The sequence below is a fragment of the Pelodiscus sinensis genome, chromosome 2 (assembly GCF_049634645.1).
Source record: "Pelodiscus sinensis isolate JC-2024 chromosome 2, ASM4963464v1, whole genome shotgun sequence".
Lineage (NCBI taxonomy): Eukaryota > Metazoa > Chordata > Testudines > Trionychidae > Pelodiscus > Pelodiscus sinensis.
The window spans coordinates 97963163-97989758 of NC_134712.1; the positions used below are offsets into that span (position 1 = coordinate 97963163).

The window sequence follows — 26596 nt, forward strand, 5'->3', positions numbered from 1 at the left end:
GTGGTTGAACCAGTGGTTCTCAATTCCAGTCTAACAAAGCTGTTGGCAGTCAGCATGTGATATCGCTGAAAATGTGAACATTATTAATTTTTGCTAACCTGGTTCTCAGCTAGAAACAGTGTGCCATTCCAAATATTTCAGCACATAATTGTAGCCAAGTGCAATAAGGTACCGTTGTCATAGTAAACTCATTCCAGGTACTGGTATGTGAGAATAGCTGTGATCAAATGAAATTGTCATAGAACATTAGCATTTATAAAAATAAGTTGCTCACTATACAGGGTGATATGAAGGAATTATTGCTACTACACAACTTTTAGTAGATTAAATTAGCAAAGCTTCATTTGTTTTTCCATTTTATATGATAACGCACAGCTAAAATGTATGAAATAAAAATTAAATTAATTAAAAATAAAAAGTAGTGTCCTTTGAGATGGGTAGCCATGCAGGAACAGGAAAGTGGATATTTTTAAAAGAAAAGATGCTACACTTTTCTTCTTTCCTTGTGTCATTCTGATCCTGGTAATCAGCAAACTAAACATAACATAGAAACGAAGAACTAGAATGAACCTTCAGGTCATCAGGTCCAGTCTCCTCCCCTCACTGCAGGACCAAGCACTATCCAGACAAATGTTTGTCTCACCTGCTTTTTTAAATCTCCTATGATAGAGATTCCACAACCTCCCTAGGTAATTTTTTCAAGTGCTTAACCACCCTGACAGGAAGTTTTTCCTAATGTCCAACCTAAGCCTTCCTTGTTGCAATTAATTCTTCCAATGTACTCTGGGCAGATTGAGAATTTTGTCCACCTCTGCGTGCTACATTTTAGGAAAGATGTGGACAAATTGGAGGAAGGTCTTGAGAAGAGCCACAAAAATGATTAAACTCTAAAGATGGATCAATTTACATGTAGAACCCTCAAATCATTCTGTGAAATGTAGTTAATATCTCACCTAAGGATATAAATGACTTGTCAACTACCCGATAAGCATAAGCTTATCAGATCATCCAGCAGTCACTCAACTAGTTGCTCCCCCATCTCTGCAGGGGAGGCAGAGGCACAGAGGGGAAATGGTGCAATCCCCGCTCACCCTGCTTCAGTCCCCCTCACCTCTTGTTCCCACTCTGCTTCTGCCTTTGAAATGTAGCAGGAGCTCCCTGGGGCTCTTGCTACATTTCAAAGGCAAAAACGCAACAGTCAGAACATGGGGTGATGACATTCTACATGGGTAGTGAAAATTTACTTTACAGTTATTATAAAAGTAGGACATGCGCATACACACACACACACACTCCTCAGTTGAAGAGGAAGAAACCTCATAACTAAGTTAACAAGTGTATAGGATCCCTGTGCTGAGGTTACTTGAGAATTGTTTTCCAAAATAACTAGAGGGCTATGTCCCCTGCTCACTATGCTCGCCAACCTCCCTCTCCCTGAGGGTAGCTCTCCCCACCCCACTCCTCTGCTTAGCCCCCAGGTGGAGGCTGCGCCAGCCCCAGCTTCCCCCCCACCAGTGCACCAGGAAGAGGGGAGGGAGGAAGGAAGCTGTGCAGGATAGGGTGTTGGCAGGTGGCGGCAGGAGACAAAATGACATAACGATGTCACTGTCATCCCTCAGGAAAATTTTTTGATATAGAGACAGATTAAATGTGCTCTACAGTAAAGATTTATGCATGCTTCTTCAAATGCAATGAAGTACATTGCATTAGATACTGCAAACCATATTACAATTAAAGTGTGTCCTATGGGAAAATATTCTATCAAGTAAAATGAAAAATGCATAATCTACACGTAAGCAAAGCATGCAATTCTAAATCATCAGGCACAGACCACAACAGCCAGAAAATAGTCTTGGAACTTTCATTTTGCCTCTTGGCTGCATTGGGGAGACACATTCTAGCATTCACCTACTGTTTTAAGTAAAACGGGCATTCAGAAAGTTAAAACTTACTCCCTCGGGAAAAAGCAAAAAAATTGTTAATAGTGTTACTAAAACCAATTCATCATCTTAAATGAAGTTTCATATAACTAGCTTGCAGGAAACCTTAAGCACTCTGTGCATTGTTTCACATGGTCAGTTCACTATGTCTGCTGTCAACTGACAATGAGGATCTAAAATGATGCCCACAGGGTGGTTGATAGCACAGTGGAATTCTGAAGTGTGGGCCTGATCTGTAGCATATCCTTCTTGTTTTCTAAATAGTCCTGGCATTGACACTGTTTGCTTAGGCTTACAAAGTAGAGCACAGAAAACAAAAAGCCCGTGGTTGAAGCTAGTGGGATTTGCCGTGGCATATAATTGGAATCTATGAGAAGCATGTGGCAGCTCTCCATACAACCCGCAGAGATTTTTTTTTTTTAAACAAGTGAATTTTATCCTCCCACCAGCTTCAAATAGAATTGTTGCTTTGTGTTAACAGAACATATATTTTTTATTTATGCTAAATATTTCACACATAAGAGCCTTCCCACAGAGTTGAGAAAGGGGCATAATTTACAGTGTTTAATTTTCACTCTTTTTTAAATTACATGATGGAGTCTGTTATTAGAATAAACAATTTCTTACAGAAATAGTTTGATTTTTATTAAATAAGAAAATGCTTACTTGCTATGTCTATCTCAATGGCATTACTGACTCTGTACTATAATATTCAGATTGCAATCCTTGCCAGCAACAAAACCAGATATTCAATCATTTCTAAATGGACAAGCACAATAAGGTAACTAAGAAATTGTCAAAGTATCCAAAATTAATCTGTGTATTTCTTTTTGCAAGTATTCTCCACGTAGCCATACTCTCCCCCCAAGAAGCCATCCTTATGTAAGGTTAATGCATAATGTTAAAGTTATTCTGTAAGATGGGGATGCGGCTTTTTTAAAAAAAATACCTCAGAGTTCACAGCACGAGGCTATATCTGCACCACAACCAACAGTTGGGGGAGGGATAGCTCAGTGGTTTGAGCACTGACCTGCTAAACCTAGGGTTGTGAGTTCAATTCTTGTGGAGGGGATTTGGGGCAAAAAATTTGCCAAGGATGGTACTTGGTCCTGCTGTGAAGGCAGGGGACTGGACTCAATGACCTTTCAAGGTTCCTTCCAGTTCTAGGAGATAGGCAATCTCCATTAATAATAAAAAGTTGGTGGCTGTCTCAAGCACAATGCACCTCTGAGACCTGCTGCTGGTGCACAGATCTACCTCCCCTTCCCAAAACACAAAGCCCGCAGTAGTCCAAAGCCACCTTTTAGCTCAGGGACCGCAATTAGATTTTGGAATATATTAGTGTGTTTACCTCCACGTCTGCTGCTGAATATTCCAGGTACATGCTTGACATAATGCACTTATTGGACACACCACTTATTTCCATGCCAATTATAGAAAAATACTAAACAGATGTAGGGCCAGACGTTGCTGTCCTTGATAAGGCAAAACTTCCATTGAAGTAAATGGAATTTGTGGGTGCCTGGAGACAAGGTAATATGGCAACAAGATGCTGTAAAATCCGGTACAGAAAGTGAAGATTTACTTTTCTTGAAATATGCCTGCCCGTGGTCCTGCACAAAGACACCTAAGAGTAAGCTTTCTAGAGTACCAGACAGAAAAGTCTCAATTACCAGTTCTGCTATGTACTCTACCTAATTGGATCTACAACAGTAGATACTAGGCTGATTCCAGGATTGTTTAACGAACGATACTATACTAAACTCTTCCTTTAATAAGGAGTTCATATTTAAGGGTGGTCTAAAATTGTCAATAATTGGATACCAATAAAACAGACACCTTATAAAATCCCTTATAGACAAAGCAAATTGTTTCAGTAAGCAAGATTATATGCTGCCCATGGTCTTCAAAACTGAATCAACATCAACAATGACAACATCGTTAGTTATTCAATATAAAACCATCTCTAGGCATCAATTCTGCAGGAATACAAATGACATGTTTAAAACCACATTATAAATGATACTTTAGCTTGTAATCACCTTTTATTAGAATAAAACTGAGCTCTGGAGAAATGTCTGGCTAGAGTTTCCTCTACAATATGTACCAGTTCCGACTTACATACAAATTCAACTTAAGAACAAACCTACAGTCCCTATCTTGTATGTAACCCGGGGACTGCCTGTATATATTTCTTGTAGATTGTATAACTTAACAAAAAAAGAAAAAGAAGAAGGGCTAGGGATTGTTCTGTATTTTGAATTGAGTTGAAGTTTCTTGCCTGTTGTGTCTACAACTAAAGTCTACACATACTGGGGCAAATGCTGACCCGCATGACCAAACTGAAGAAATGAGCTTCGGGCATGGGGTGTAGATTGATCTCCATGAGGCCACTGGGTAGTTTCTATTATCCATTACAGCATGTTTTAAAATACCCCTCCAGACAGAGCCACAAGCAGCACAGCACTACAGCAGATGGCCCATTTTGCATCCTAGTGTCTAGGGAGAAGGGATCTGATCTGTTTTTTGTTGTTGTTGTTTTGTATGTGCCCCAGTGCCCTACCTGGCTTGTCAAGATACCTTTGCTTGGTAGCTGCATATTCAAGTCTGTCAACAGAGCTCTGGGAATAGACTTTGTTAATTGTGGTTTAAAAAGGAGGAACAAAACTATTGCAAGGCTTACAACAGGGGTGGAGAACCTCAGGCTGGCGGGGGGAGGGGGAGGGAATGTGGGCAGTGTCTTTCTCCTAAGTCGGGGACCACACCAGTGAGGGGGTATGTGTTGGTTTGTTTTTTATTTTTCCTTTGTCACTTGTGTGCAACCCCCAGCTGATTTTTCTGTGGTTAAATGGCCTCCAACACATAAAAGGTTCCCCACCCCAGCCTAGAACAAACAATAGCAAGAAAGAGAGAAATACTAAGAAACTTGCCTGTATTCCTGTAAATTAATTTCTTCCCACAGAATAAGGAATCAAAGCACTTACATAAGGTTAGGCATGGTGATGGGTAACCGGTTACCCGGTACCCAGGGAACAGCCCTCCCACAGGCAGAGGGCTGATCCACCTCGTTGGACCAGTTACCAGCCCACAAGGCTGGGAGCCAGCAGCTCTGCACTGCCTGGAAGCAGCTGGGCTGGAGCAGCCCTGCTGCTCCCCCCATTTAATCAGTTAATTGGTTAACTTAACATTTAGCTCGTTAACTAATTAAACAGGATTTTACATCCCTACATAGGGTACAGCAAATTCTAAAAATATTTTGATCCCTAACCATAAAATCCTACGCACATCATATTAGATGTTTGGATTCAAGTCTTCCTACCACAAAGATGAGTCCAATATGCAATGTTCCAGTTCCTCAAACCCTTCTACTATACGACAAGCAGACAGTCCCTGTTCTGACCTCCCCTCCCCAACTGCCAAAACCTTCCTGCATCCTCTTCCTATTGAAAATCCTGGTCCTAATGTACTCTCCCAACTATCCCAAGAACCTTGTAAACCTATTAAACTGCAAGGACGTGAGATAACTCCCACATAATACACACAGAACCCTCAATACACACCACATGAAAGAATCTCCTCACATGCCTTTTCTAGACAACATCCCAAGATTGTCCCCATGAACACAACAGCCCAGCCCTGAAATCGTTCCTGACTGTAGAACCTGTATGTTCACCCACATTTCCCATTGGAAGAGTCCAGTCTTCTTCCGCCTACCTTCTACATACCCTGTTTTCAAGCATTAACCAACCGGGAAATCAAGTTCAGTAACATTTTAGGAATTAAATTGTCATGGAAACCTGATATGGTCCCTTGTTCAAATGTAAATGTGAATACAAACTGTGTATTGTTTGTCCTGTCATACCCACAGCCTACTTAGGCACACAGTGTACTTTGAGAACATATTCATTGTTTAAATGGTGCACTCTTGAGAAGTGTCATTAGGCTATTGTGTAAGTCTACAGTTAGGCGATGTTAAAAAGTTGGATTTCTGCTCATTCCTGTGATGATGACCTCTTTTAGAGATGTTACATGAACATTTCTATGCCTTCCATTTCTATTTTAGTGCCTTCTAATTCTATAATATCAGTCCATAACATGACTATAAATAGCCACACTATTACCAGTCCACCTTCTAATTACAATCCCATTATCAGCTCTAAAGATTTCCTCGGCAGCTGGTGTCACAGAGGTAATATATTCCTCTTCAACTAGATGTTTAGTTAAGAGCTCTACCCCTCATGCCACACACTTTCTTTATGTCTTATTCTTTCCAAAGGAGCCTTCAGAAGCGTTAACAACACTATACAGGATTTAATTACTTTTTCCCCCTACACTCCGCAAGATAGCTCTCCCATGTTAATCGTGTAGGGCAATCCTTCTTCAACAAGGTAGATAAAACCTTTCTGTGCCACTCTCCGTGGCAAAACCAAAAAGTGCACATTTTCCTTCCCATGTACTGTCATTGTTTGCACCAGTGAACTGGGCTCACACAAGCCTTGTCTGCTACCTGAACCCCACTGGAGCCTTATTTTGAGGATTTAAGTGAAACAGAAGGGGTTGATCGGCCTTGTGCAGGTCCTCTCCACAGCAATGCATTTCAGCCACAGTGCTTAACCTACCATCTACACCTGAAAATGGGGATGGCATGGAAGGTGACTGGATGCGTAGTTGGCCAGGTTTCCTTATTTCTGATTTGGAGGCATGACTCTTGTGGATAGTAACCACAGATGTTTACAGCAACTGCAGATAATGGTCCTCTCTAGCCTTTGAATCTGTGAATTAATGCTGTGTGCTTTTCAAATAACATTTTTTCAAAATACTGTTATCTCTGCTTGCTTAAAAAACCCGCTGCATATTAACTCTTCACTTAGCCAGAATGCCTTATTCTAATGCTAACTGTTCCTTTTTTCTTTACTTTTTTCTGGACGCATTTGGATTTTCTTTTTCTGATCGACTGTGTTCAAAAGCTTTCTTACTTGCTGTCACTGTGTACAACCCCAGTTGGCTGGTTACTGTCATGGGCCTGAACCTGCTCTAGTAATTACCCAGGGATCTTACACTGCTGCCTTAGCTTTTTACTTATTTTAATATTTATTTTACTGTGTGACCATTTTACAATTTTAAGTGACAGTTTTTATTAGTGTCCATGCTTGCATTTGCTTAACATGAATTATATGCTTAGAGATTTAGCATGCTGCTGTAAATGATCTGGGGTAAATCCTGCTACACTGAGGCCAAAAGATTTATTTCATTGGCTTAGTGAGAGCAGCACTGTGTCCTCAATGCAAGATGACAGCTTATGTCATCTGTATGCAACTTTTTTTGAGGGAGGTGGGGAAGAGGGCTGAGATGAGGAAGAAGCAAGGAGGGAAACATCACTTTATTCATTCATAATATATGAATACAAAACTACTGATGGACTCAGTACAAGAGAAGTAAGATTGTGTACAGTACATTTATACTGGGAAGCAGTGATGGTAAATTAAGCAGTCAAAGGTAGGCAGAAAATCTGTAAAAGGGAAGGAAAATAGAACTGGTGACGGGCAAAGTAAATCTCTATAAATGAAGCCTATATGAAAGTACAGGCAGTCCCTGAGTTACGCTGATCCGACTTATGTCGGATCCGCAGTTATGAACGGGGTTTGCTACCCGTCTCCCTGGTCTGCTGGAGACCAGCAGACCAGGGAGACGGGAAGCAAAGCCTCTGAGGACGCCGGCAGCAAGACAGCCGCGGCGCGTCTGGGCTGTCCGCTGCCCGCGTGCTCCGCGGCTTTGCTCCACGTCTCCCCAGACCAGGGAGATAGGGAGCAAACAGACCAGGGAGACGGGGAGCAAAGACGCGGAGCACGCGGGCAGCAGGACAGCCCAGATGCGCTGCGGCTGTCCCACTGCCAGCGTGCTCCGCGGCTTTTCTCCGGACGCCTGTGATACAGCAGCTGGGGCGCTGCCGGTTGGTCCCGTAGCGCCTCTCTGGGCGCTACTGGACCAACCCGGCAGCACCCCAGCTGCTCTGCCCCAGGCGTCCTGATTCAGCCACTGCTGGTCAGTTTCAGCAGCGGCTGAATCAGGACCCCCTGGGCCAGAGCAGCTTGGGTGCTGCTGGGTTGGTCCAGCAGCGCCCAGGAGCGGCGCTACTGGAGCAACCCAGCAGCACCCAAGCTGCTCTGCCCCAGGCGTCCCCAAGTCAGCCGCGGCTGAAACTGACCAGAGGCTGACTACAAGAAACCGGAGGCAGAGTTGCTCTGCCCCAGGCTTCCTGGAATCAGCCGCTGATCAGTTTCAGCAGCAGCTGACTTGGGGACGCCTGGGGTTCTTAAGTTGAATCTGTATGTAAGAACTGGCATCCAGATTCAGCATGTTGAAACTGATCAGCGGCTGATTCCAGGAAGCCTGGGGCAGAGCAACTCTGCCTCGGGCTCTCTGTAGTCAGCCGCTGGTCAGTTTCAGCAGCGGCTGAATCTGGACGCCAGTTCCGACTTACATACAGATTCAACTTAAGAACAAACCTACAGTCCCTATCTTGTACGTAACCCGGGGACTGCCTGTAATTGGATTCAATAAGAGTCACATAATGACAAATAATTTGAATCTAATATAAATGAAGAAATCTGAACCCAGAACATACCACAAGGTGGTCAGACAAAAGGCCTTGTTTAATTAAATGCAATCTGCCAGGTTTTTAACTCTATACACTAGAAATTATTTCTTGGTCATCTGGTATTCACTAGAATTTTGTCTACAGCACTTTAATGTAACAGTGTGGTCATGGCACCGATGCTGGAAGAGAGCACTCCTAGTGTTATAGGGAAACCACCTGGTGTGCCTGGGAGCGCGATATCCACTGCTGGGAGCCTGTTTACAGTAACATTTTACAGTGCTGTAACTTGTTACCCCCCAGAGGCAAGGGCATATTTTTTAACACTCCTGAGCGAGAAAGTTATAGTGCAATAAAGTAGCAGTGTAGACAAGCCCTAAAAATAAACTAGAGGCATATACATGGATACAAAACCTTTTGAAAACCAAATACACAGCCTAGAGATTTACATTCACTTTATTAATCAACAGGTAAGCATAATAGTCTCAGATATCTGAAAGCTGTCAGATCCAACTTCAGATATTGCAAATGTTTTGAACTTCAGTGCCACTTTCTATCATGCAAAAATTATTGTGCACCTTAATATATACTATTAGTATGTCTGTTATAGACTCCTGTAGGTGAGAGGGCTATTTCAGTCAGTCATATTTTCTATTCAAACATGGATATATTGATATTCAATTATTTAAAAAACAAGGGGGTTACTTTAACATTCTTTTCCTCCCTCCCCAACACTTGCAATCTGTATTATACTTCTACATGTGACTCAATGCTACACGAAGAACAATGGTGACAAACTGTATAAAACAGAGGCAGTGATCGATGGTACTTCGCACAATATCTGCTTTTCAGTAACTGCATTCTAAGAACGAGAAACTGCTTGCACAGTGCAAAGCCCTGTACCAGTTAGTGGGAGTTACTGCTATTTAAAAAAAACCCTTCATAATTTATCTTGCTTTCAAATATGTATAAAGTCATCTTCAGTGTACCATACAAACACAAACTGCAAGAAAACTAGTGTGGTGAAGAATTCACTGTCAAGTGAAATGTTATAAACATTTTACAAATTCAAAGTATGTTCCAATTCATAGGTAAGTTCCCACATGGTTCAGTTACTGCTCAGGATGGGACCAAGAATCTCTGAAATAATTTATGGAGGCTCTGACATGGATTTCTGGTCTTGGGCACACTGCACGTGAACAGATTTTCAGAACTTTAAGGAAGCTACTATACATGGAAAACAAGTGCCTAATTTACATGCATATCCAGCCATGATAAATGGGCAATCAGGTGTTTGCAGTGTTGTTATAGCCATGCTGATCCCAAAATATGAGAGACAAGATAAGAGAGGTAATGTTTTTTAATGGACCAACATTGGCTGGTGAAAGGGAAGTGCTTTTACACTTTCAAGCTTGATAACTAGTGACTACTTAGAACATCATTTGTTGTATGCATGCTGCAATAAATGAACACACAAGTTAGGCACACAGATGCAAATGCATTTTTGTACAAGCAATTGCAAACATGCCTTTCTGAAAACAGCAACTCTTGACAGTTTTTCCCAGTGGCAAAACAGGAATGATAAATCTCATACTTTATCATCTGTGAAAATTAATTAGTAAATGTGCATACAGTACTTTGCAGATGTAAATTGTATAAGATTTCTCTACATTTCTTTCCAGAGTTAATATTCACTTTTCCCCTTAATATTTTTGTATATGTTTTAATTCATGAATAGTGGCTGCATTTAGTGACACAAAGTCATTCCGACAAACACAGCACCATACTGTGCCTGATTTATATCCATACAACCCCACTGACTTTTGTGAAATTCTTGGGAATTTTTAAATGAAAGATGCTATACATAAATGTGACCACTTACAATTTTTTTCCATTTTTTAGTGAATTCCATGTAACTTCTCAGCTACAGTTACAATAAATCACCATTTAAGAGCAATCATAAGATTGAAACTAATCCAAAGGTATCACAGTTTTTAAAAGACTTCAGCATTATCTTTTATTATTGACCAGATTTGTATATTTTCATATGGTAGAATTTAAGTTACAGCCATATTTATTTTGATCACTGGAAAACCCTCATCCATCCACACTTGTTACACTTAAAAAATAGAATGCTCAGCTCCATTTTGCTGCTACAACAGTGCCAGCAGTGATGAACAAAAGAATTAAGATTGCTCAGGCCTTTTCAGCACATTGTAGGGAATGGTGGGAGGCAGACAACTGTTGATGAAGATGCAGAGACTGGGGCCTAAAATCATGTTAGCTGAATTAGTTTAAAACAAGTTCAGGCTACTTAAATCTCTCAGTGAGGCTTGATAGGCAAATTTGGAGGTGTTAAAAACCATCTTCTAGCTTGTGATTGAGTTCCTTAAATGTGTTTATCCAAAGTGGCCCCAGCCAAAAGAAGTTTAAACCCACCTCATGAGCATGAAAAAAAAATTAGCTGAAAACACAGATGATCTCTGGTAGGCTTTTCCTAAGCTCTTTAGGGCTTTATAGGTAAAAGCTAATTATTTCATCTATCTCCCCATCCATCCATCCATCATACAGAAAATCCAATGAAAAAGGCAACACCCATAGTGTTTTCTATGAAGCCATCAATGATTCAGGGACTACCTACTGGAGGGGGGGCTCTCTCCCCAACACCACACAGTTTTAGTGATTATTGTAGAGGTGCTAGGCCTAGAACTCCCTCTGATAGTAGTATGAGGTGTTGGCAGGATTTTCTCTATCAGAGCCTATTCACTTTGGAACTCACTTCTCACCACAGTCTCAAATGACTCAATTTTTAACACCTTCCAACCACGCTACAAAGTTCGTCTATTTTTTCCAGACTTAGGAAGGGACTTAACATGTCGGGGTTGCTAAAGATTTTGGGAGTAGAAATTTCCAGGAAAGAGTGAAATATTCTCTCACGAACGGGCCTTTTAGATATCTTTCACTGATGCGAGAGCTGAGGTACTTGCTGGAATTTGTTATTTCTGTTGTATTGGTTAGGTTTTTAAAAAGTGTTAGGGTGCTCATAACATGGGACATGATTTTGTTGTTAAATAAAGTATTGCAATGTTTCAATATTGTCTAATGAAGTGGTTAGTTTTAGCTCAGTCTCATCTCCTGAAATCAGTTCTGAAGCACACAAAAATGGTAAACGATAAGTATCTTGCCTTTAATACCCCAAATAAAAAAAATAAATCAATGAGCTTATTGTCATTCCAAACCTATTAAGTACAATTATCTTAAGAGCCCTCCTGGGTTATTTTAATCTTAGAGATGATTCAAATGTTTTTAATAGCTATTAAATACTAATTTATTTAACAGACAGCACCATAAGAAACAGAAACTAACAAATTTATAAAAACAGTGCACTGGGCAAATACAGAAATGTATCTGTGTTGTAGTTTAAGTGTATAACGAGTTACAAAATCAACAGCTCCAACTTATTGGAATTTATTATATATATGACTTAGAGGTAGGTATAGAAAAGTATTAATATTTTGTGGGTGATTTCAATATTTTGACACATGGCTTCACTATAAAATTCACAATGAACATCAACAGTTTGAAATCATCTACAGAAGAGAATGGAGCCCAAAGCACTCAATCTAGTAGACTACCCTGGAGGTAGGAACAGTGAATTTTAATCCTAAATAGTTATTAGGATCCTTTCCTAAATGAACTCACATTCATAATATGGTTGATTCAATTAAGCCTAATCGTTACTATGTTGTGTTTAAAGACAGAGTTGCAGTAATCTCATTGTATTTAAGTTTTTTCTAAACATCTCAATTTCTGAAATCGATATTAATGGTAATCTAAGCTTCCATTTTTATTTAGCAAAAGCAATATTCTAGCTCTTGTGCCTGGGAGAAGTGACCCAAGAGTACCCTGAGACCTAAAATAGACCTAGAAGACAAATATGTTTATTTTCAATATTATGCATTTTGAGACCCTATTCATGATTTTTAATGCTTGGGCTTGGAAACACTGGAGCTGCTGTCCTGATGGGCTTATATTGTAAGATCCAGTATGGTTTGTATAGTGCTTACTTCCTGGAGTAAAGACAAAAACTACTCATTTTAACAAATATTATGCCCACTAGTGTGTTTGTGCATATTTGAGTTTTTAGTTGGATGACTGCATAAGGAGCATTAAAAGAATTGAAAGGAGCAGTGATTCTTGGCCAGAGACAAAGAGTGACATTAATTAAGGAGTCTGAAATCATTGATTAGTCTGTAACTTTAAAAATAACACGTAGCTCTGGCACCTTGGAGACTAACAAAAAACATAGTATCATGAGCTTTCGTGGGAAAAACCCACTTCATCAGATGAGCTGATAAATTATGAATGGCATGATTTACAGTTTAAATGTCAATCGTGCCACAGTGGCCATAGGGAACCCAACTATAACGAAGCTCCTCTGTTTCTTGAAATAAGCTCATTTTGTTAGCAATCCATCAGACAATTTTAATCAGTTTCTTGTAGTGGAGTACCAGCATGCATCTGGAATTGCTGTGGCTTTCATGCAAGGTGTCTGGATGTCAAACTGTTGTCAAGCTCTTGCTAATTAAATTATTGTGGTTAAAGTAATTGTGTTAAATTAAGAGGAGGTATTTTAATCTACAATCTAATAAACATCACAACAGTGGAAAACCTTTTACTGCAGGCACCAAACATAGCAAGATATAAAAACTGTGCAATTATCCTTTATACTTGACATTTAGCCTTAATTTTAACTATGTATGTTTCTCTCCTCAATACAGCACTTCTGGAAACGCTAATCCTTTTAGAGAACAATGGTGAAGAAGCTGGCAAAAAAAACCCCACTAAACTATGTGATATGTTGGGTAATAAGACAACACTAATTTTGTAAACATAACCTGAGGCAAAGACCTTCCATTTACTTCAGTGAACTCTGGATCGTGCCCATGACAAAGAGTGACCCCCAAGAAAGAGAAATGATGAGCTGCTATAATGAGCTACAACAGAAACGTCAGTCAATGCAGAAGCCGGAAGAGCTAGGAAGATAGGCAATCTAATTCGGAAAGCAATTGCTGTTCTGTGAGCTCAGTCTCATGTTAGGTGTAAATTGAACAAAGAAACAGCCTATTTGTTTGTTTAAAAATAGATAAGCAGTTCAGCGTGGGGATAAATGCAGGCTTATCTAGACATGTGCTTTTGAGATGACATCACAAAAAACCAAGCACAAGCAAGCAAGCCCTAAAATAAACCTTTTTTTCCCCCCAATATTTGCTTTTCTGGATGGTTCATTACATTGTGCAACAGAGGCAGAGATGAGAAACTAGAAAAGGCTTTCAACATTTGGAACAGAAGAAAAATCACATCCACCTAATTTCTAAATAAATAGAGATTTTCTATTAATCTGGTCTAATAGATAAACTGTAAAACAGTGAAAATATTTTTTGATGTACCTTACATAAGAGGGGGGAAAAAAACCAATGTCATTTCAGTTAAATGTTTCACATAGCGATACATTTCAAAATCATGCTGGCACACCTGCACTGTGCATACTAGTGTTGATGCCTCTCTCACTACTACACAAACTGTAAAAAGATCAAGACCAAAAGCTGATATTCTTCCCGCAAGAACAAAAGCCTATGCATCAGGTGGCACCATCCATAGTGCCAAAGAACTGACTCTAGAAAAGCAATCTCTTATTATATTTAAAGGCTGTGGCATAAAGATAATACTCAATGGCAAAATGTTGATAATCAGGTTTCATTCAGAACATTAATAAAATAATATTCATTAAGATTGACTTCTATTGTAGTCAATGTAGTTCTGAACACTATCTTTTCTGAAAAAAGACAAGAACTATTAGTGAACACTTTAAAAAAAAATATCTAGAAAAAATGTGTGAATAAAAGAAATTAACAAAGAATGAAATGTCCACAGTTTTAAAATAAATACATTTTTCAAATGTTTGTCAACACTTGTTTAGAACATTCATTGAAAATTTTCAAAAAATAAATTTAAAATCAACAAAATCCTGCAATAAAATCAAAAAGAAATTTTATAATTCTTTTTAATTGGCCATGTTTTTTCTGCAACAGACTAACTCAGATATCCCCTGAAGAGTCCGAATGGAATTAGTCAGATAGTAGAATTCCCCTACTGATGGCCACAGTCTGTATTCGAATCATACACAGCACAATCCTCAAAGTAGGAGTAATGTGGAGAATAATCAGATCTATTATTTATCACCTAACTTCATAGCACATAATTGCATGATATTTTTTTTCTCCTGTAAGCATATAAAAATTCCCGACTTCTCTGATTGTAAATTGTGTAATATGCATCCTTTCAGATTCAAATTAGGCTCATTCTGAGTGTATGGAGTACATTAACCTAGATGTCTGAAGAAAGAAACATCACAGAACTAACAGAAAACAAAAATAAAATCTAGTGAGCATTTAACAGCAGCTCTTCCTACCTCAAAACCTCCCACTCTCTAAAGACTGATAATTCAAAGCAGTCAGGTAGAAATTTTGTGTTGAAATTAAGCCTTTAACCGTTGTTGAATGAGTTTTTCTATCAACTCATAGTGGGCCAACTCCTAGAGCATTTGGCAATAAAGCCAGACAGAACTTTAAAAAACAAGACAACCTTTCCCATTTCACATACCCACTGAAAATAAGCGCTGATAATTTCTGTTCTTGGAACAATGTTAGTTAAATTAACCAATCAATCCAAAAGGGTGGAGGGGGTCTCCAAAAAATTTAAAAAAAGTGATGGAAGAGAGGAAATTAGCACTTAGTCATGTAAAGCACGGATGTTTTTAAAAAAATAACCAGCAAATAGCAGGCCTACTGAGGCAGGCTAACTTGCTGGGAGATCCATAATATAAGAAGGGAACTATGCATCTTGAGAGTACTGCAGTCAGGAGGGGGAAGGGAAGAGTTTTGCCTAAATAAGAATAGAGCTGGGAAACCAGAACCTCAGAATGGGTACCCTGTGATGGACCATAAAGGAGGAACTTAAGTGCAGTTGTCCAAAACTCTGTGTCACTGCTATTTTTACACACTAATGGATATGGTAGCATGTTGTTAATTAACCACATTTCTGCACCTCATCTTTATTTAAATTACAAACCTGAAGCAAGATACTACCCAATGAGACTTACAATGAAAGCAGTATGCTAATAGCCACTCCCATGACATCCAAAGACCCAGAAGAGAGTTGAGTACATACTGAAAGAGCCAGATACGATATTTTCCCTGCTGTGTAGACATGCCCACAACGTTTAGTGAGCAGAACACAAGTGGGATCAGGAGAAACAAAGATGTCTGTTGTTCCACCAGAACACTGCACATCTCCCTGTGCACCCAAAGCAGCACAATGGCATCCCACAGGCCACTGATAGGGCATCCATGTAAAAACAGCGAGAGGACAGAAGATAACGCAATAGATATAAGAGTTGTCAAATAAGATACATTAATCCCTTGAACTCTGGCAATTTGTGGATTCCCTTAGAGTGAATGGCTCCAGACGGCCTCCTTTATAGGAGTGGAGCTGGAAGAAATGTGTCTTTGTCTTCCATTGCAGCCTGACTGTTGGAATGGCCCCTTGTAGGCAGTTGGAGCTACATTCCACTTAGAAGCAGCTCTATGACTGTGCCAGGGACTCAACCAGCCCGAATCAGGGGGCCCTGTACACGATGGCACAGTCTGCCTTTGTTTTCCCTTATCCACTATGGGCAAAGTGCTGGCGCCAAGGCTTGAGCTCCATAACCTTAAACCAAATTTAAATGGGACCAAAAGAGTAACACACTATTTTAACTTGTTTCGACATTCTAAGCCCTAGCCCTGGTCCCTATTCAGACAAAACTCCTATTGAGTTCCCACTGCAAGGATAAGGCAGTTCCCATAAGGCAGTATTTAAATTTTTATTACAGATTAGAACAAACAGAAAAACCGTAGCCATTTCTTTACCGTGATGAAACTTATCTCTGGTTTGGTGGAATTACGTTTTTAATTAAATGGATTAGTGAATTAGTTCCCATAATAGAAGAACTAGAGGACACCAAATGAAATTAATGGGTAGCAGGCTTCAAACTAATAAGCAAAAGTTCTTCTTCACACAGCGAGTAGTCAACCCGTGGAACTCCTTGCCAGAGGAGTCTGTCAAGGCTAGGACTATAATAGAGTTTAAAGAGAAGCTAGATAATTTCATGGAGGTTAGGTCCATAAAAGGCTATTAGCCAGGGGATAGAAATGGTGTCCCTGGCTTCTGTGGGTATGTCTACACTACCCCGCTAGTTCGAACTAGCGGGGTAATGTAGGCATACCGCACTTGCAAATGAAGCCCGGGATTTGAATTTCCCGGGCTTCATTTGCATAAGCGGGGAGCCGCCATTTTAAAAACCCTGCTGGTTCGAACCCCGTGCAGCGCGGCTACACGGGGCACGAACTAGGTAGTTCGAACTACGCTTCCTAGTTCGAACTACCGTTATTCCTCGTGAAATGAGGAGTAACAGTAGTTCGAACTAGGAAGCCTAGTTCGTGCCCCATGTAGCCGCGCTGCACGGGGTTCGAACCAGCGGGGTTTTAAAAATGGCGGCTCCCCGCTTATGCAAATGAAGCCCGGGAAATTCAAATCCCTGGGTACATTTGCAAGTGCGGTATGCCTACATTACCCTCCTAGTTCGAACTAGGAGGGTAGTGTAGACATACCCTGTTTGTCAGAGGCTGGAGATGGATGGCACGAGATAAATCACTTGATCATTGTCTTCGGTCCACCCCCTTTGGGGCACCTGGTGCTGGCCACTGTCAGCAGACAAGCTACTGGGCTAGATGGACCTTTCCTCTGACCCAGTACAGCCATTCTCATGTTCTTATGATTGACACAGTTGTGTGAAGAATGAACACCTCGTAACCTCACACAAAGAACACTTTGGACCAAGAGAAAGAAGAAACCACATTTCTTTGCCTGTCTAATAGTGAGTAATTCTGAAGCAAAACAGGGCATGCTACAGCCTATGTATAACAAAAAGTTGCAGTGCACAGGGCTTGAATAAAAAGCAAAAATTAAAAAATAAAATAAAACCCAAAGGAACAGTCGAACAGTGATGAACAGTTTAAAAACAAGACAAGATTTTAAAATAACACTGGGGTGGAGAAGTGAAGTTATTTGCTTCAATCTAATTAACAAGAAAAAGAGCTGAGCAGGTGAGATTGTACAAGTAATACAAGAGGCCTCCCGAGATGCAACCGCCCAAGTTCCAACCCCCCATTTTTGTAAGTGCAGAAGGGGCCGGAACCCCCCCGACTTATGACCTCGGCCTGCGTATACGACGGCGTATGGCGCCTACCGTAAATGCGGGTTCGAGTTATGACGCCCCCGACTTGCGACGCTTCCTCTGGAAGGAATCGTTTCTAGAAAATAAACTTGGAATGGAATTTATGTCCAATTGTATTTATCATTTACTTCTCTGTTTCAGAGAGAGAATTTGTTTCTATTAATTTGGTTTGACAGATTTGGGGCCTGACCTTGCAATCCTTATTAGGACCCTTAGAAACATGGATATAGCAGTATATACACCCATTTCCCTCAAAAAAGTTTCAAGACATTGGTATTGACTTGCCATTTGCCTTCTCCATATATAACAGAACTCTTGGCTAATCCAGTTAATTTGTTTTGTGTTAATCACCTGATTTAACTGCAATTAATTGCCCTAAACATTTCCCTGGTAGTTCTTTTCATGAAAACATTTTATAGACATTTATAGACTGCCTCAAATGACACCACCAAAACTGACTCAGGATCTCCTTGGGAAAAAAAAATTAATACCCAAACCAGACAAAAACAATGTTGTGGGTCAGATTCTGAAAAGCTTATACTGTCCAGTTAGCCTTATCTATTTGAATAGTTACACTTACATCACTTAGATTACATTGGTGAGTAACAATGCAGATGATTAACACAAAACAAATTAACTAGATTAAAATAGTAGTTTTAAAGTGCATAGAATATCTGTACCAATATTATAAATGTTTGATGTTTTCTGTATTTTCAAATATATTGATTTCAATTACAACACAACATACAAACTTTAAAAGTGTTAATTTTATATTATTTTGATTACAAATATTTGCGATAAAAATAACAGTATTTTTCAGTTCACCTCATAAGTACTGTAGTGTAATCTATGGTGAAAGAGCAACTTACAACTGTAGAATTTTTTTTTTCTTTACATAATTCACCCAAAAAGACACAAAGATCACTGCTTCTGAATTTGAGGAAGAATTTGGCCTAATGAATTTAACACCCCCAACTCCTAGAATTAATAATTCTGATTATTATTTCACTGGGATTTAGTATAAAGCCCCAGACATTTACAAAAATCTTCCAGAATAAACTGCTCAGCTTGCTGGTTTGAAACTACTGAAGACAAACATGACTGCAAATCTATATTGATTTATATTGCTTCAAAGTAAGAGGAAAGATTTGAATTGTAAGAATCCAAAACAATCCTACTTTAGGCTAAAATTTAATAAAACCATAAAAGACAATCCAACCCATAACATCTGTGCTAGTCAAAGAGAAGACTTAGGATGACTCCGAAAATTGAACATCTAATTTACATTCATGGCATTAGACATGTAAAACAGAGTAGATCCCAAAATGAATATATTGCCATTGGATGAAATGGCCAAAAGCCTAGTTCTCTAAATTTCTTTTTATTATAAATGGACAAACGTTATATATCATCTAATTTCTCATGTGAACAATAAGACATTTAGAGCAAATGGATTATTAAAAATATGTATTTTTAAAAGGTCTAAAGCATAAGGATTCTAAAACCCAGGGCAATCATTAGGATTTATGGGGGCCTATGTGGTACTATTAAAGTGGTGCCCCTATAGTCGGATGACAACAGGGGGAGGGGGATGATTTTTTAAATATGTAATTTCATAATCTTCAGCAACATACTAATTAAATACTTTTAAAGCAAATTAAATTGTTTAAGGGAGGAGACCACATCTTACTCAGATTCTATAGCAAAGAAATTAGGAGATTCAAAAAATGTGAAAATAAGTTTTAATCACATTTTTTTAAAATATTGGGTTTGTTTTTTTTAACCAAAATCAAAATAATGGGCTGAGGGAGGGATTTTCAGAACTACTTTCTGTCCAGGATTCTGGTGGGAAAACTTCATGCCAAAGCCTAGCACTTTTAATGTTTACGAAAAATAAATTTAAATATCTAAAGAATCTATCTGAAAACAATATTCCTGATCTGTTGCACCGATGGAACCCAAGTGTAATTCTGTTGATTTCCATGTAGTTATTCTGGGTTTACACAAAACTGGGCTCTTTGGGTACGTCCACACTGAAACACTATTCCAAAATAACTTAGTCCGAATCTACACAGCAGGCAGCTATTTTGAAATAATGTCAAAAATACTGACAAGCTGGAGGACTTTTTACTCCAACTGCTGTAGCCCTCATTGTACGAGGAGAAAGGGAAGTCAGAGGAAGAGGGCTCTATTTTGAAACAAGTGTTGTGTAGACCCTCCCTATCTCGAAATAAGATACGCAATTGAAGTAGCTCAATTTGATGTAATTTGCATAGCTTATTTCAAGTTAAGCCCTGAAGTCTAGATGCACCCTTAGTGAGTAACACATCTGACCCCTTTGTGAGTAAGCTGTCAAATGACAGCAAAGAGAAAACGAAGACAATGCATATCAGAAAGCTTTAACCATACTAGAAATGGTCACCTCAGATCACGTAACAGCATTTATTATCTATTTGAGACAGTTTGCCTGTCTGTTTGATCAAGAACTCCTCCTAAACTGTAAGAGCTAGGATCACCAAATTTTGTATGCAGCTTCCTCTTATGATAATTCAAAGCAAGGTCAGGGTTTGGTTGTTCCTGGGAAATGGAATGTGCCTGGAATGGAATTGCTTCTCAGAATGCCATACAGAAAAGAGAGACTGGCAGGGTGAAAGGGCTTTACTAGAGGTGCCCCCTCCCCATCTGGGACTGCCCCAGCCCTGAGCCTCTCATCCCCGAGGCACTCTTTAGGGAGGCCAGGGGGGCTGATGCTTCCTCCCCCCCAGATTCATACACTGCTGGCTATTCCCCTTGCTCCCTGATGTGGGTAAGTGCACAACTTGCCACATTCCTCTTTTTGGCTGGTGAGCACAGAGGTCAGATGAGCTGTGCACTTTTTCCTTGCTCCCTGATATGGACAGGAAGGGGAAGAGCAAATAGCTTTGGCATGAATCTTGTGGGAGAGAAGGGGCACTTTGAATCTCCTACCCATCCCCCTCTATGCACTCATGCACACACGTGCGCACACACACACACGCACACTCCCCTGCCCAGAGTCCCTCCTCATCCCCACAACCCTGAATCTCTCACATACCCCAGCAATGCTGGGTAAATGTGCTAGTATAAAGTATGTTGGGGATTTTTCAAGACTACCCATTTTCATTCTCTCTCCTTCTCTACACAGATCGTACTTTGCCTCTATTTTGTGCAACCGCTCAGGGCATTTACAAGAACTTTGCTGAAGAAATGGATTTTTTTTGTTTGTTTGTAAAACCTCTCACCTTCACAAGCACACAAACCAAGTGCTTAATGATCATCCAAGCTGTGCAACAACTTTTTGAAAAAGAGACAAGTTTGCCAGAGATAGGAAAATCTAAAACGGGGTAACAAAGGAAATGTCTAAACTCCTGGAGGCTGCCAGAGGCTGGTGGGTTTAGGAGCTAGCAAAGTTAGTAGCCCATCCCGTGGGGCCAGAGGCCAACGTGGCTGGGAGCCCATGGGGGCCAGAGGACAATGGGGCCAGGAACTGGGGAAGCTAGTTGCCCGTCGGGACCGGAAGCCTGAAGGGGTAGTAGGCTGGCAGCCTGTAGAGCCAGAGAAACCAGTGGGGCCCACAAGACTGCGATCCCGCAGAGCTCAAGTAACCAATTTTAATTTGAATTGGTTACACGGTTAACGTTTTTAGACATTTTTACATCTCTACTTATTACCTGAGAGGCAGCACCAAAGGAGAACCTTCAGCTGCCAGATCACACCCCTTAATGGACAATGCTTCTTGCATGTTGCTATTAGAAGGTTTTAGCAGCTAGTAGTATATGTGAATTACTTCTGGGGGCAGTGATCACTCCAAAAATAAAGCCTCACCCAACAACTTCCATATTTATGGTTGAAGACTTTGCATTTTACATTAAATCATATCACAATGTACTTTTTCTTCTATTTCTGTTTCTAAAGTACGGGAAAGCTAGTAAGGTGCAAATTTTTACATTGTTATTGTCCTTCTCTTTACACATTAGGAATATTAACACACTTAAAACTACCAGATTTAATAGAACACATAAAACTAAAATGTAAGTTAGTAATCATTTAATTAGTACAAATCAGTATGGAACACGGTACCATCCTATCTCCATTTTCATTTTGATTTCCCATGCACTAATAATTCCTCAAGCAGAATGAGAAAGGATGAGTACATGCATACACTAAAAGCTCCTCTTTCAACTCGCACTGAAAGCCCACTGATTTTGTTGAATCGGCATGTGGTATGCCTGAAAGATGCCTGCATTCAAAACTCCAATCATAAAGGATGCTTTCTCTAAGCAACATGGAGCTCCTCTGAGAGAAGATAATGTCTTTGTGCTCAACAGAATCTAGCTGCAAAACCTGGAGGGTTGAACAAGGCAGTGACAGCACAGGGTATGCAGTGCCTTCATAAAGGACAGGATTATTTGCAAGACAGTTTGAAGAGGAGATGAGAAATAAAAAACACAGTTTGAAACAAAAATAAGACGTAGATCAATGTGTTTCAAATACTACAAACTACAATGTTGGTTCAATGTCATCTTAACTTCTATGCTAAAACATTATAAAAGTTTTGTCTTCTCAAATAGATGATCTCCTAATGAAAAGCAAAAATACATATAATCTCTGGACCACATTCAGCCACAGTACTTTTACCTGTTTTTCGTCTGATTTCAATAAAGTCCACTTATACACATAAGAAGTGAATTTGGCCTTTAGGCTCTTAAGAGCTCAACAGAACTCCATAAAATACATTATGGATGTATTTGGATTACAGGTTTTGCAGTTAGTCATTTTGCTCTCTTTTGCAGAGACATTCAAGTTGAAAAATGGAATATTCCTTTTCTCTCTGAAACTGTCCTGTAACATATGGGACACTACAAGTGAGGGACTCCATCCTTAAAGGTTTAAAAGAATTGAGTGCCAGGTATATAAGATTCTTCTTTGTTGAATACTTGAGCCTGATTAATCACTTCATTACTCCAGAGATACACTAGTGAGCACCATATGAGAGCAATGCAATGATGAATCTGGCCAGCTAGGTCTTTCTCTACCTTGATTTACATCTATGAAACCCATCAAATGGAAAAATAAAGCAAGGAGAAATTTTCAGTCTCAAATATTGTTTAAGCAGTAAAACCATGAAAGGTCTTATTTTGTACCCACTGAAATCAATGAAGCTATGCTGATTAACACCATATGAAGATCTGGTCCAGTAAATGTAACACAAAGTGGTTGTTTTCCATAAACACCACCGTAAACTATTCCTTCAGCAAAGAGTGTTAAAACAAACAAAAATACCAAGGAAATTCAAGCATAAAACCTTTCATACAGAAATTAGATGGAGTACATCTATCATGAAACCTTTTTATTTTTCACCAATTTCCATTAAACTCCATTAAAGCAAAGAAAATTTTTGTTTGGTTTTGCAACGGCTGCCGTATACATAATGAGTGTACTAGGATGAAAAGCTCCATTAGTTGTCTTAACCAAACTTGGTGAAACTCAGCTACACACCATTGTCTGTTACCATTATCTACAGTTCTGCTCTGCAGGTCTATTGTTTATGTAAATGAAAGCAGTTAACTAGTTAACTGTTTTGTCTCAGGTCATGCCCACAGGCAGGGGGATCCACCCGCTTCTCTACGGGCCCCATGCGGCTGGCTACCGCCAGACTTCACTGACCATGGTCAGTTAACCAGTAAGGATACTGGTAAGCCTCATGCTTACCAGTTAACGGTTTAACATCCCTAGTGATGTAATAATAATAATAATTATTATTATAAGACACTGCAAAAGCAAGAGGGGAAAAAAATCACAGTGCCACTTCAGAGCATGGTAGGGTGCTTTGTATCAGAAAGAAAGTATAGCTCCATGTTAAGGAGCGGTGTTAAAAGAGGTTGCGAAATCCAGGCATTACACTGGAGATGGAAAAGGGAAGCATAGGAAAGGCACTACAGAGTAAGCCTGCTCTGAGCACTGGAATAAAAGAGGCCATTATCAGGGCTTTGCTGTGATACTTGCAAGGCTTGTAAAGGACTGCAGTCTTGTCACTACCAGGATGTTTCTACACAAGTACCAGTGTGTGTAACAGAAAATACTACTTCTTTTCACTTCTATTTTCCCTGTTAAAATAAAATCCTCAGACATGGATTTCTACTGTATACCTCCTTGTAGTACTTAAAGGGACATTGTCATGCCTCTAGAAATGGAGTACAAATTCTGCCAAGCTATTGGTCCTACATTAAGGAATTAAAGCAGGGGCCAACTTATCCTGTTCCACAGATCAAACTTCTTCAAAATACTGAACTTTGTAAATGCGAAACATGTGAAAACCCAAACACATTCTATCCCTTTGGGCCAGGAGTTAGTTGCAGTGCTTAAGAGGCAGGGTTTTGGCATCTTGGAGTTGCACAGAGTTGCAAGGTGCGTGCACAAAACAAACTTCTCCCCCACCCCGGCAAGGTTTGCTGCATCTATTCAGAATGCTGGAACCTCAAAGCTCTTTCTAGACTTCTGCTTCCAGGTTGCCAATGATCTGCCAGTCCTATCTAGTCTGATTGCAGCAGTAGTGCATAGATTGCCATCTACTAGCTATCCCTCCCAGAACCATGCAGAGCACCCCAGAAGTGTTTTTCACACAGAAGGGCTACTGGCCAGCAGACAGGGACAGGGCACTGAGACACACAACTCTCACTTGTCTCCTTCACTCTCTGCTCATATGTGGCCAGCATTTTCATGTTTCCTCCCTTCAGGAGCCACTGGCTGTTTTCAACCCAACTTTTTCACATTGGACCATTCCTTAAAGCAGGGCTACTCAACACGCGGCCCACAGGCCACATGCGGCCCGCAGTGCAGTTTGGGTTTACTCAGGGCTTAACATGCAGCCTGCAGGTGGGATCCTTTGAACGTGGCCTCCACTGGGAACACGCTCCACAACGGCGAGTCAATGTAATGGTCTTCTGTTGATCTGTATTTTAATAGTTAAATTCCTGGACTGTCATTGTTCAATAAAAGTGCTGTCATATGGGTAGAAACTGGGTAAATATTGCATTTTATTAATATCAGTAGAACTGACTTAAATGGGACCTAAGTGTCGTGTTGTCTTGCATTAATCTTTATGTTCATGCCCCTCAGGGTGAAAAAGCTATTTGCATAAATATTAGCATACATATGCAACCATATTTAAGTTGTGGCCCTCAGCATGTGCTGTGAGTATCATTGTGGCCCCCGGGGCTTCCAAAGTTGAGTAGCCCTGCATTAAAGGGACACTGCCAAATTGATTTTGTTTTAAAACGTCTCTCATCCTTTGTAATTAAAACATAAAAACGTGTGTATGTATCATAGAATACTAGAACTGGAAGGGACCTTGAGAGTCCAGTCCCCTGCCCTCATGGCAGGACCAAGTATCAAACTAGATCATCCCTGACAGATGTCTATCCAGCCTGCTCTTAAATATCTCCAGTGATAGAAATTCCACAATCTTTCTGGGCAATTTATTCCAGCATTTAGCCATCCTGGCAAGTAGGTAGTTTTTCTTAATGTCCAACCTAAACCTCCCTTGCTGCAATTTAAACCCACTGCTTCTTGTCCTATCATCAAAGGCCAAAAACAATTTTTCTCCCTCCTCCTTATAATACCCTTTTAGATACTTGAATACTTCTATCATGTCCCCTCTCAGTAGTCTCTTTTCTAAACTAAACAAGCCCAATTTTTTCAGTCTTCCCTCATAGCTCATGTCCTCTAGACCTTTAATCATTTGTATCTCTTCTCTGGACCTTCTCCAATTTTTTCCACATCTTTCTTGAAATGTGATACCCAGAACTCGACACAGTACTCCATCTGAGGCCTAATCAGCACAGAGTAGAGCGGAAGAATGACTTCTCGTGTCTTGCTCACAACACTCCTGCTAATGCATCCCAGAACCATGTTTACTTTTTTTGCAACAGTGTCACATTTCTGACATATTTAGCTTGTGGTCCACTATGACCCCTAGATCCATTTCTGCAGTACTCCTTCCTAGACAGTTGCTTCCCATTCTGTATGTATTAAACTGATTGTTCTTTCTACGTGGAGTACTTTGCATTTATCCTTATTAAACTTCATCCTATTTACCTCAGACCATTTATCCCGTTTGTCCCAATCATTGTAATTACGACGCTATCCTCCAAAACAGCGGTTCCCAACCACCGGGCCGTGCCCCAGCTTTTATTTAGCTCTGCCAGTTGGGGTTCCCAGTGAATTCCCTTCCCACACACTATTGAACAGAACCAGTCTAAAAACAACCCCCCTGTGAAACTCCACTTGTTATGCCCTTCCAGCATGACTGTGAACCATTAATAACTACTCTCGGAAAATGGTTATCCAGCCAGTTATACATCCACTTTACTGTAGCCTCATCTAGGTTGTATTTCCCTAGTTTATTGATAAGACGGTCAGGCAAGACCATATCAAATGCCTTACTAAAGTCTAGGTATACCACAGCCACCACTTCTCTCTTATCCACAAGGCTTGATAGCCTATCAAAGAAAGCTATCCATGCTGGCTGTTACTTATCACCTTATTATCGTCCAAATGATTTCCTTACTTATTTGTTCCATTATCTTCACTGGCACAGAAGTTAAGCTGACTGTTCTGTAGGTTCCTGGGTTGTTCTCATTTCCGTTTTTTATAGATGTGCATTATATTTGCCCTTTTCCAGTCTTCTGGAATCTCTCCCATCTT

At 40.1% G+C, this 26596-nt stretch overlaps 2 protein-coding genes across 7 annotated transcripts in view; one reads left to right on the forward strand and one right to left on the reverse strand.

Moving 5' to 3' along the window:
- The window catches only part of ZNF236 (zinc finger protein 236), a 219789-nt gene extending 205577 nt beyond the window's left edge, over positions 1 to 14212 (forward strand). For both annotated transcript variants that reach the window (XM_075921079.1, XM_075921080.1), the window contains one exon: positions 13317 to 14212. The gene's annotated coding sequence lies outside the window, so the exon portion shown is untranslated. The remainder of the gene's footprint in view (positions 1 to 13316) is intronic.
- Positions 1 to 26596, reverse strand: part of MBP (myelin basic protein) — a 167493-nt gene that overhangs the window by 40114 nt on the left and 100783 nt on the right. The gene's annotated exons all lie outside the window — the stretch shown is intronic.